Source organism: Tamandua tetradactyla, chromosome 13 (genome assembly GCF_023851605.1).
Source record: "Tamandua tetradactyla isolate mTamTet1 chromosome 13, mTamTet1.pri, whole genome shotgun sequence".
Classification (NCBI taxonomy): domain Eukaryota; kingdom Metazoa; phylum Chordata; class Mammalia; order Pilosa; family Myrmecophagidae; genus Tamandua; species Tamandua tetradactyla.
The window spans coordinates 66,529,051-66,542,091 of record NC_135339.1 but is presented as its reverse complement, the minus strand read 5'-3'; the positions used below and the strand labels follow the sequence as shown (position 1 = coordinate 66,542,091).

Here is a 13,041-nt window from a genome sequence, read left to right as displayed (position 1 = left end):
AGGAGGTACAACTCCGGTATATTTTCATTGCCCTTGATTCACTGAAGGAGAGGACAGCCTGGTGGGCAAAAGAAAAGAAAACAAATTCTTCCCATCCAAGTCACAGATTCCACTTCTGGCAAGAATGCATATTTCTTCATGTTAACACTGAAGCTGTAAAGTCAGGCTTAAGAACCATTTTCATGTCAACTTTGAGCAAGGGTAAAATTTTGAGTATGCTCATGTGAATCAGCCTGCCCCAGCATGTAAAAAGGACACTGCTATCCCCCTCCTGCTCCGGTGGCTCTCCAACCACCACCGTGCCCTCTTCCGCCTTCACCGGCTCCTCCACCACCGGCCTCGACAGCCTTGCCACCCTCACCTTTCCTCCTCCAGAACAGCTACTGGGGGAGTGGAGACAATACAGAGCAGCTCCCAGAGCCACGACGGAGATCAATGGGACGGCGTACCCCATTCTGGAACGGCTGACTATCTGAGAGAACCAGCTCCGGTGAGATCACCGAGGGGTGCGAGCTTTCCCGGGCGGGACGGCAAGCGGCCGGAGTCCCTCCCTTCCTCCTTCCCAGGCCAGCTGGCAGAATTGGGCAGGCGGTCTCCTTGGGCCACGGCGGCTGGTGCCCCCACCACGCGAGGTCCCCCGGACCAACTGAGAGAATTGGATCGGAAATCCCCAGACTGCGGAGAACGGTGACCGGGGGGTCCCTTCCAAACACGTGACTCCCTGGTCCAGCTGGGAACAGTGCAATCTCCCGGGCTGCGACAGCTGGCACCCTCCCGCCACGCTTGGCGCCCCGGGCTGACTAGAAAATTCGGTCGGGCACTCTCCCGTGCTGCGGCGGCTGGCGACACTCCCCGCGTTCGGACACCCGGGCCAGCTGGCACTCTTCCAAGACGCTTCGGCTGCCGAACCGCCCCTACGGCGAGAGTTTTCAAAGTTAAAGGACCCACAGCAACTTTCACGGTGGAACCCATAGACAAACGTGTGCCACGAGCGCCACCTACTGGGAAAGATAAGAAAAACAGAACCCAGAGATTTCACAGAAAAATCTTTCAACCTGTGGGGTCCAACACCCAGGGAAATCTGACTAAATGCCCAGACGCCAGCAGAAGATAACGGATCACGCTCAGAAAATTGAAAATATGGCCCAGTCAAAGGAACAAACCAATAGTTCAAATGAGATACAGGAGCTGAAACAACTAATGCTGAATATATGAACAGAAATGGAAAACCTCTTCAAAAACGAAATCGATAAATTGAGGGAGGACATGAAGAAGACATGGGCTGATCAAAAAGAAGAAATAGAAAAACTGAAAAAACAAATCACAGAGCTTATGGAAGTGAAGGATAAAGTAGAAAAGATGGAAAAAACAATGGATACCTACAATGATAGATTTAAAGAGACAGAAGATAGAATTAGTGATTTGGAGGATGGAATATCTGAATTCCAAAAAGAAACAGAAACTATCCGGAAAAGAATGGAAAAATATGAACAGGGTATCAGGGAACTCAAGGACAATGTGAATCGCACAAATATACGTGTTGTGGGTGTCCCAGAAGGAGAAGAGAAGGGAAAAGGAGGAGAAAAACTAATGGAAGAAATTATCACAGTAAATTTCCCAACTCTTATGAAAGACCTAAAATTACAGATCCAAGAAGTGCAGCGCACCCCAAAGAGATTAGACCCAAATAGACATTCCCCAAGACACTTACTAGTTAGAATGTCAGAGGTCAAAGAGAAAGAGAGGATCTTGAAAGCAGCGAGAGAAAAACAATCCATCACATACAAGGGAAACCCAATAAGACTATGTGTAGATTTCTCAGCAGAAACCATGGAAGCTAGAAGACAGTGGGATGATATATTTAAGTTACTAAAAGAGAAAAACTGCCAACCAAGACTCCTATATCCAGCAAAATTGTCCTTCAAAAATGAGGGAGAAATTAAAACATTCTCAGACAAAAAGTCACTGAGAGAATTTGTGACCAAGAGACCAGCTCTGCAAGAAATACTAAAGGGAGCATTAGAGTCAGATACAAAAAGACAGAAGAGTGAGACATGGAGAAGAGTGTAGAAAGAAGGAAAGTCAGATATGATATATATAATACAAAAGGCAAAATGGTAGAGGAAAATATTATCCAAACAGTAATAACTCTAAATGTTAATGGACTAAATTCTCCAATCAAAAGACATAGAATGGCAGAATGGATTAAAAAACAGGATCCTTCTATATGCTGTCTACAGGAAACACATTAGACCCAAAGATAAATATAGGTTGAAAGTGAAAGGTTGGGAAAAGATATTTCATGCAAATAACAACCAGAAAAGAGCAGGAGTGGCTATACTAATATCCAACAAGTTAGACTTCAAATGTAAAACAGTTAAAAGAGACAAAGAAGGACACTATATACTAATAAAAGGAACAATTAAACAAGAAGACATAACAATCATAAATATTTACGCACCGAACCAGAATGCCCCAAAATACATGAGGAATACACTGCAAACACTGAAAAGGGAAATAGACACATATACCATAATAGTTGGAGACTTCAATTCCCCACTCTCATCAATGGACAGAACATCTAGACAGAGGATCAATAAAGAAATAGAGAATCTGAATATTACTATAAATGAGCTAGACTTAACAGACATTTATAGGACATTACATCCCACAACAGCAGGATACACCTTTTTCTCAAGTGCTCATGGATCATTCTCAAAGATAGACCATATGCTGGGTCACAAAGCAAGTCTTAACAAATTTAAAAAGATTGAAATCATACACAACACTTTCTCGGATCATAAAGGAATTAAGTTGGAAATCAATAATAGGCCGAGTGCCAGGAAATTCACAAATACATGGAGGCTCAACAACACACTCTTAAACAACAAGTGGGTCAAAGAAGAAATTGCAAGAGAAATTAGTAAATACCTAGAGGCGAATGAAAATGAAAACACAACATATCAAAACTTATGGGATGCAGCAAAGGCAGTGCTAAGAGGGAAATTTATTGCCCTAAATGCCTTTATCAGAAAAGAAGAAAAGGCAAAAATGCAGGAATTAACTGTCTACTTGGAAGAACTGGAGAAAGAACAGCAAACTAATCCCAAAGCAAGCAAAAGGAAAGAAATAACAAAGATCAGAGCAGAAATAAATGAAATTGAAAACATGAAATCAATAGAGAAAATCAATAAGACCAGAAGTTGGTTCTATGAGAAAATCAATAAGATTGATGGGCCCTTAGCAAGATTGACAAAAAGAAGAAGAGAGAGGATGCAAATAAATAAGATCAGAAATGGAAGAGGAAACATAACTACTGACCTCACAGAAATAAAGGAGGTAATAACAGGATACTATGAATAACTTTACGCTAATAAATACAACAATTTAGAGGAAATGGACGGGTTCCTGGAAAGACATAAACAATCAACTTTGACTCAAGAAGAAATAGATGACCTCAACAAACCAATCACTAGTAAAGAAATTGAATTAGTCATTCAAAAGTTCCCTAAAAAGAAAAGTCCAGGACCAGACGGCTTCACATGTGAATTCTATCAAACATTCCAGAAAGAATTAGTACCAACTCTCCTCAAACTCTTCAAAATAATCGAAGTGGAGGGAAAACTACCTAATTCATTCTATGAAGCCAACATCACCCTCATACCAAAACCAGGCAAAGATATTACAAAAAAAGAAAACTAAAGACCAATCTCTCTAATGAATATAGATGCAAAAATCCTCAATAAAATTCTAGCAAATCATATCCAACAACACATTAAAGGAATTATACATCATGACCAAGTAGGATTCATCCCAGGTATGCAAGGATGGTTCAACATAAGAAAATCAATTAATGTAATACACCACATCAACAAATCAAAGCAGAAAAATCACATGATCATCTCAATTGATGCAGAGAAGGCATTTGACAAGATTCAACATCCTTTCCTGTTGAAAACACTGCAAAGGATAGGAATACAAGGGAACTTCCTTAAAATGATAGAGGGAATATATGAAAAACCCACAGCTAATATCATCCTCAATGGGGAAAAATTGAAAACTTTCCCCCTAAGATCAGGAACAAGACAAGGATGTCCACTATCACCACTATTATTCAACATTGTGTTGGAAGTTCTAGCCAAAGCAATTAGACAAGAAAAAGAAATACAAGGCATCAAAATTGGAAAGGAAGAAGTAAAACTATCACTGTTTGCAGACGATATGATACTATACGTAGAAAACCCAGAAAAATCCACAACAAAATTACTAGAGCTAATAAATGAGTACAGCAAAGTAGCAGGCTACAAGATCAACATTCAAAAATCTGTAGCTTTTCTATACACTAGTAATGAACAAGCTGAGGGGGAAATCAAGAAACGAATCCTATTTACAATCGCAACTAAAAGAATAAAATACCTAGGAATAAATTTAACCAAAGAGACAAAAAACCTATATAAAGAAAACTACAAAAAACTGCTAAAAGAAATCACAGAAGACCTAAATAGATGGAAGGGCATACCGTGTTCATGGATTGGAAGACTAAATATAATTAAGATGTCAATCCTACCTAAACTGATCTACAGATTCAATGCAATACCAATCAAAATCCCAACAGCTTATTTTTCAGAATTAGAAAAACCAATAAGCAAATTTATCTGGAAGGGCAGGGTGCCCCGAATTGCTAAAAACATCTTGAGGAAAAAAAACGAAGCTGGAGGTCTCGCGATGCCGGACTTTAAGGCATATTATGAAGCCACAGTGGTCAAAACAGCATGGTATTGGCATAAAGATAGATATATCGACCAATGGAATCGAATAGAGTGCTCAGATATAGACCCTCTCATCTATGGACATTTGATCTTTGATAAGGCAGTCAAGCCAACTCACCTGGGACAGAACAGTCTCTTCAATAAATGGTGCCTAGAGAACTGGATATCCATATGTAAAAGAATGAAAGAAGACCCGTATCTCACACCTTATACAAAAGTTAACTCAAAATGGATCAAAGATCTAAACATTAGGTCTAAGACCATAAAACAGTTAGAGGAAAATGTAGGGAGATATCTTATGAATCTTACAACTGGAGGCGGTTTTATGGACCTTAAACCTAAAGCAAGAGCACTGAAGAAAGAAATAAAGAAATGGGAGCTCCTCAAAATTAAACACTTTTGTGCATCAAAGAACTTCATCAAGAAAGTAGAAAGACAGCCTACACAATGCGAGACAATATTTGGAAATGACATATCAGATAAAGGTCTAGTATCCAGAATTTATAAAGAGATTGTCCAACTCAACAACAAAAAGACAGCCAACCCAATTACAAAATGGGAAAAAGACTTGAACAGACACCTACCAGAAGAGGAAATACGGATGGCCAAGAGGCACATGAAGAGATGCTCAATGTCCCTGGCCATTAGAGAAATGCAAATCAAAACCACAATGAGATATCATCTCACACCCACCAGAATGGCCATTATCAACAAAACAGAAAATGACAAGTGCTGGAGAGGATGCGGAGAAAGAGGCACACTTATCCACTGTTGGTGGGAATGTCAAATGGTGCAACCACTGTGGAAGGCAGTTTGGCGGTTCCTCAAAAAGCTGAATATAGAATTGCCATACGACCCAACAATACCATTGCTAGGTATCTACTCAAAGGACTTAAGGGCAAAGACACAAATGGACAGTTGCACACCAATGTTTATAGCAGCGTTATTTACAATTGCAAAGAGATGGAAACAGCCAAAATCTCCATCAACAGAAGAATGGCTAAACAAACTGTGGTATATACATACGATGGAATATTATGCAGCTTTAAGACAAGATAAACTAATGAAGCATGTAATAACATGGATGGACCTAGAGAATATTATGCTGAGTGAGTCCAGCCAAAAACTAAAGGACAAATACTGTATGGTCCCACTGATGTGAACGGACATTCGAGAATAAACTTGAAATATGTCATTGGTAACAGAGTCCAGCAGTAGTTAGAAACAGGGTAAGATAATGGGTAACTGAAGCTGAAGGGATACAGACTGTGCAACAGGACTAGATACAAAAACTCAAAAATGGACAGCACAATAATACATAATTGTAAAGTAATCATGTTAAAACACTGAATGAAGCTGCATCTGGGCTATAGGGTTTTTTTTGTCTGTCTGTTTGTCTTTTTTTTTTGTACTATTATTATTATTTTTATTTTTTTCTCTATATTAACATTCTATATCTTTTTCTGTTGTTTTGCTAGTTCTTCTAAATTGATGCAAATGTACTAAGAAATGATGATCATGCATCTATGTGATGATATTAAGAATTACTGATTGCATATGTAGAATGGAATGATTTCTAAATGTTGGGTTAATTTCTTTTTTTTCTTTAATTAATTAAAAAAAAGTGTTTAAAAAAAAACACAAAAAAAAAAAAAAAAAAAAAAAAAAGACACTGCCAGTCTGGACCAAATTTATAGATCAACAAATCCACAGAAAATTCCAGACCCTTGCAAAGTTAGACGTTTATAACAAAAATTCAAAGGTAAACACAAAGAATAATTCCCATAATCTTTCAGAATTCAAAGACAAAACTTAAATGACTATGAGGCATACCACTTACTGGGAACAGCCATTCTTCCAACATTTAATCAATCATTAAACAAATATTTACCTGGTACCAATTATGGGCTATGTAGTGCTCAGCAAGACAGACATGGGCAATGGCTTCGTGAAGCTTATGGTCTAACAGTGGAGAGTCATAAAACACACTGTTCTAGTTTGCTAGCTGCTGGAATGCAACATACCAGAAACGGAATGGCTTTTAACAAGGGGAAGTTAATGAGTTGCTAGTTTACAGTTCTAAGGCCGAGAAAATGTCCCAATTAAAACAAGTCTACAGAAATGTCCAATTTAAGGCATCCAGGGAAAGATACCTTGGTTCAAGAAGGCTGACGATGTTCAACGTTTCTCTCTCAGCTGGAAGGGCACATGGCGAATAAATGGCAGCATCTGCTGGCTTTCTCATGGCTCTACCAAAAAGAGACTCTCTCCAAAATGTTTCCTCTTTTAAAGGATTCCAGCAAGCAACTACACCTTCAGTGAGTAGAAACACACCTCCATGGAAATCATCTAATCAAAAGTTACCACCCACAATTGGGTGGGTCACATCTCCATGGAAACAATCAAAACGCTCCCACCTAGCAATATTGAATGAGGATTAAAGGGCATGGCTGTTCTGGGGTCCACCACAGATTCAGACCAGCACACACACTAATACAATTACTTAAATAATTACAAGTGTGACAAGTGACACAAAGTAGAAGCCAAGGTATGGGAACACGTACCAGTAGACCTAACCTAGTCTGAGGGATAGAGGGACTAAACTAAGACCTAAAGGGTGAAGAGCCTTTCCATCTTTATTGAGCACATATTATATCAGGCATTGGAGTTAGAGAGATGAATTAACAAGCACCTTTCCTCAAAGAGCTCATAGTCTACCAGGGGAAAAAAAGGGGGGGGGGGGTGCTTCCATCAATCTGCTGCTTGGAAATGATGGGGATTCTTCATCTCCATGTAATAGATTAAAAATTTTTTAATTGTATAGATATGCAGCAGAATTCAACCAAAAACCTTCCTAACTGCAAAATGCTCTGCTGTGAGTGCAAAGTACTTTGCCAATAATTTAATAAAACAGACAAAGTTGAAAAACTGTCAAATCCTTTGGAGCCACTGAGGCTTTACAAAGATAAAAAGGTTTACTGTCTGGGTATATGCAAGCGCTGGGAGGAAACTCATAGCAAGCACGAGCAGCCCAACCATCCAAGTGGAAGGCTAAATGAGGAATTGGATAAAGGGGAGTGAGAAAGGATATTAAATTTCGGAAGCCTGGAAAAAACTGCTTGGTGATTCATATTATTAACAATCATAAAAATGATATTGTTAATGATAACTAACCATCTTTCAGTGCTCATATTGAACTAAGCACTCCACTAAGTCTTTATATGTACTTAACATGCTCAATTCTATAGGTAGGTACCATTACTGTCGCAATTTTACAGATCAAAAAACTGGCGATTAGAGCAAATGAGAAACTTCTGTCTATAGTAATATGTCAGACTAAATAACCTGAAAACTAACATCTACAACGCATTAGACATGCTGAATAAAATAACACATCTTTTGTGCTGGTTTGAAACTTTGATGTACCCCAGAAAAGCCATGTGCTTTTAATCCTAACCCAATCTTGGGGAAGATTTGTTGTGGGATGGGGGCCTCTTGATTAGATTGTTTCCATGTGATGTGACGCCCACAGTTCTGGGTGTGCCCTTTTGATTAGTTTAGATGGACATGTGACTCTGCCATTCAAGGTGGGTCTTAAGTAGTTTACTGGAGTTCTTAAAAGAGCTAACACAGAATGCAGAGAGTTCAGAAGTTTGGAGATCAAGACAGAAATAGCTCAGGTGTTAAGCAAGCACTCACAGAAGTAGCCAGAACCTAAATAGAAGAAATCTCCAGCCCTGGGATATGCTAAACGAAGAGATGAAACCCAGAGTTTTGCCCAGGAGCATCTAAGTGAGGATCCAAAAACACTTACAGAGGAAGCCACTGGGGTCAGAAGCTGGAAGCAATGGAACAGGGAATAAGAACAGCAGAAGCTAGCCACAGGCCTCCCCTTGTGACAGACATCAGCCTTTCTTTGGAGTCAAGTTATATTTCTCTGGATGCCTTCATTTGAACAGTTTTAAGGCCTTAGAACTCTAAACTTGTAACTTAATAAATCCCTTTTATAAAAGCTGATCCATTTCTGGCATATTGCATTCCAACAGCATTAGCAAACTGAAACATCCTTTTAAATACAAAGTGGAATTTGCAAGTAGTTTGATCTTCAAGGGCCAAAATCAAAGAGTGAACAGTGACTAGACAGATACTGCAGCTATCCTTTTCTTGGGCAGTGATAAAGACAAGTGGCTGGAAACATTGAACAAGGGATCTGGACTTTAATGGACACAAGAGGACAAAAGATGAGGTCTTGGGTCTGTGTGAAGTGGGTTGTTGGTACTGAACAGTCTCAGTACCAACTAAATGAGGGACTGAGAAGAGTTATACCCTTGGTGAAACAAGACAGTACATAAAACTCCACCAACCAGACCAGGAGAATCATAAGGAAACCTGTCTCACCTGGGCTCTAGGTGAAGAAAAGGAGCTCCCCTGAGTATTTGTATCCACAAGTCTTTTCTCATAAGAGTTTGGGTTCTAATATGCCGTGACCAAGCAGTCTAGGAAGCCCTAAGGTGAGAATTGAACAACAACATATGATCCCAAGCAAGTAAGTGATATCTCCTGGGGCACCCAGAACAGACAAATGAAGGGACATACCCTTAACCTAGACCACTTCCAAGTCCCATAAATGAAGCTCTTCTGAAAATGCTTTTGCAATCCAAGATTACAAAACATAAAAGGGAAAAATCCACCATAAATGAAAGTCAGTAGTCATAAGAAAAAACAGGAAAGATATCCAATAGATTAAATACTGTAAAATAAAGATGTTCAAATTAATTGAAGACATAAAGGAAAGAATTAAAACATCAGAAAAAATCAAGACACTATCAACAAAGATCAGGTACCTGTGAAAAAGAATCTCTAGCAAAGAAAAATAAAATCATTGAAAAATATCATCTCAGTGAATTGGTTATTAGCAGATAAGCTCAGCTAAACTAAAGTTGAGAAAAATTTATCACCAAGAGAAAAAGAGAAGAAAACTAAGAGGTCCTTAGAAAAGGAAGAAAGAATAAGAACATCCTACATATATCTAGTAAGAGCTCCAGAAGGAGTGAATAGAGAGAATGAAAGAGAGACTATTTGAAAGCACATGAATCCTCAGGTTCAGGAAATACAGTGAGTCCTAGCATAATAAGTAAAAGTCAATTCATACCTAAATGCATTGTGCTGAAACACTAAAAAGAATGAGATGCTCTAATAATCATACAGAACAAAAGCAGTTTTAAAAGGAGCAATAGTAATTAAACTGATGGCAAATTTCTCAATAGCATCACTAGAAGCTAGAGCACAAAGGACTACTACTGTTTTTAAAGTAAAAATGTAGAAAAGATACCAAATTAATCATTTATGAGTAAGGATAAAATAAAAATAATTCAGGCAAGCAAAGAAGAGCGTTAACCATTTGTTCTAGTTTGCAAACTGCTGGAATGTGACATTATCAGAAATGGAACAGTTTTTTGAAAGGGGGATTTAATAAGTTATAAGTTTACAGTTCTAAGGAAGTGCAAGTGTCCAAATTAAGGCACCAATAAGATGTTATCTTCACTTAAGAAAGGCCAATGGCTCTGGGACACCTCTGTCAGCTGGTAAGTCATGTGGCTGGCATCTGCTGGTCCCCTGATCCTGGGCTATGTTGCTTTCAGCTTCTGTTCCTGTAGGGGTTCCTCACTTTGCTTCTCCAGGGCTGGCTTTCATCTCTTGGCTTCCATTGGCTCTCTCCAGGTTCTGGCTTACTTAACATCTCATGGTGACATCTCCTGAGCTCCAACCATCTCCAAGCATCTGTGTCTCTGTTCTCCAAGCGCTGGCATCTGTGTCGGTTCTGCTTTGAAGTTTCTATCTGCTCTGTCGTTTCTGACTCCCTCCAAAATTTTTCCTCTTTTAAAGAATTCCAGTAAACTAATCAAGACCCACCTGGAATGGGTAGAGTCACATCTCCATCTAATCAAAGGTCACACCCACAATTTGGTGTGCCACTTCTCCATGGAGATAATCTAATAAAGTTTCCAACCTACAATGCTGAATCAGGATTAAAAGAAACAGTTGCTCCCACAAGATTGGATCAGGATTCAAACACGTTTTTTTCTGGGGTACATAACACTTTCAAACAGGCACGCCATGGAAAAAAACATTACTGAAAGAACTCAGAAAGAAGGAAGGAATTGGAAATAAGAAGAAAGAGAAAACACAAGAACTGGTAAGCACCTGAATAAATCACTGTATAAAATCATGATGATAACTATATTGGAAGGTCTGGAAGGGAGTAATTAGAGTTAAGCATTTCAAGTCCTTGTGTTGTTTGTAAGGAAGATACGGATATTGACTTAACTTTAGACTTGATGTCATATATGCACATTAACACTCACAGACTCCATTAAATACCCATATATTTTTCTTTCTTTTTTTTTTTTACATGGGCAGGCACCAGGAAATGAACCTGCATCACCAGCATGGCATACGAGAACCCTGCCACTGAGCCACTGTTGCCCACCCACACAAATATTTTTTAATCTAAAGAAGTACTTTAAATCCTAAGAGAAATAGTAGAAATATTTTAAGATTTTTCATTTTCAAAAGAGAAATAACACGAAAAATAGAAAAATATTTAGTACTAAATGGAAACAAAAATAACACATATCAAAACCTGTGGAGAGAAACTAAAAATACTCTTTAAAAGATATTTCATAACCTTAAATACTTTTATTAGAAAAGGAGACTGGACATTAACAATTTGAGCATTAATCTTAAGAAGGCAGAAAAAGAATGGACTAACTCCAAAGTACACAGAAGGAAGGGAATTATAAAGTTAGAGCAAGCAAGCAATGAAATATAAAACAAACTTGCAAGAGAGAGTTTTGACAAAAGACAAAATAGAGTTCTTTTTAAAACTAATAAAAGATAATAATAACAAAAGAGGTGAAGTAGTGAAGAGGCGGCGAGCATGGGCTCTGGTGCCAACTACCTGTGCTGAGTCTCAGCCCTTCCACTTTACCAGCTGCATGGTCTTGGGCAAGTGACTTGTAGCTGGCATTAGTGGAACCACAGCTCAAACCTTAGACTGCCAGACCCTGGTGTACACATTGACTGGTTATCCCAGGGGAAACTAAGGTTTGAAGAATTTACGTATGTCTCCCCACATCATGAAACTATCAAGTGTTGGAACTGAGATTCAAGACCAGACCTTTCCAACTCCAAACTCTGCCCTCTTAACCGCCATGCTCATCTACAAGAGAAGAGGAAAATCCCTGTTGATTCACAGTGTAGTAATGCCCTGGGAGGCTATTTACTGTAGACCCAGCTTCATAGAAAATACCCTTCTTAAGGTGGCATGTAAAACAGGCAGGGCCGCTCCTCCTCCTCCTAATTGTCATCCAGCAGTTAAGATTACAGGTTTCAAAATAATAGGGGGAACAAATGTTAAAATAAATTTAGTAGATTGAAATGCTAGTGATCAATGAAAGGGAGGTGTAAGGGGTATGGTATGTATGAATTTTTTTTTGTTTTCTTTTTATTTCTTTTTCTGAATTGATGGAAATGTTCTAAGGAATGATCATGACGATGAATATACAACTATGTGACGATATTGTAAATTAGTGATTATATATGTAAAATGGAATGATCATATGGTAAGAATATTTGTGTTTGTATGTTGGTATGTTTAATAAATAAAACAAATAAAAAAAAGATTTCAGGTTTCAGAATCAGAAATAATAAGAATAGTTCCGAATATTTATTAGACACTTACTTTGTGCCAAGCAAAATGCTAAGCTCTTTCAATCCTTAGAACATCCATTTCCACAGGTTCTATTATTGTCCCATAATACAAATTAAGAACACCAGAGTTCACATTCTTCTCCACGCTAAACTCCTAGCTCCAATTTCCTCCTTTATCCAGCTGGGATGACAATACCTAACTCATGAAACTGCGAAGAGGAAATGAGACAAGGTAGGTAAAGCCCTCAGCATAGTACATGGTATGCAGTAAGTAATGACAAAGATGAATGTAATGAAGATGCTGGTGATAATGGTGATGACAACTGGTAGTTGCAAAGATACAGACAGAATAATTTACTGCCGACAATCTCAAAAAGAAATCTTTCCCATTTCACTCACACAAATCTTCATGTGGATAGATTATTCTTGCCTTATGTGAAAGCTTACTTTCAAATCAAAGTCACAGCATTTCACATTATGAAGATATGAAGAAAAGTACTTAAAAAGAATCTGACAAATAAAATTGTAAAGAAGTGGGGTAAATGCTCACATTACCCAA

At 38.5% G+C, this 13,041-nt stretch overlaps 1 protein-coding gene across 2 annotated transcripts in view; it reads right to left on the bottom strand.

The window, feature by feature from the left end:
* CFAP58 (cilia and flagella associated protein 58) overlaps window positions 1-13,041 on the bottom strand; it is a 134,787-nt gene that overhangs the window by 68,351 nt on the left and 53,395 nt on the right. The window lies entirely within an intron of this gene.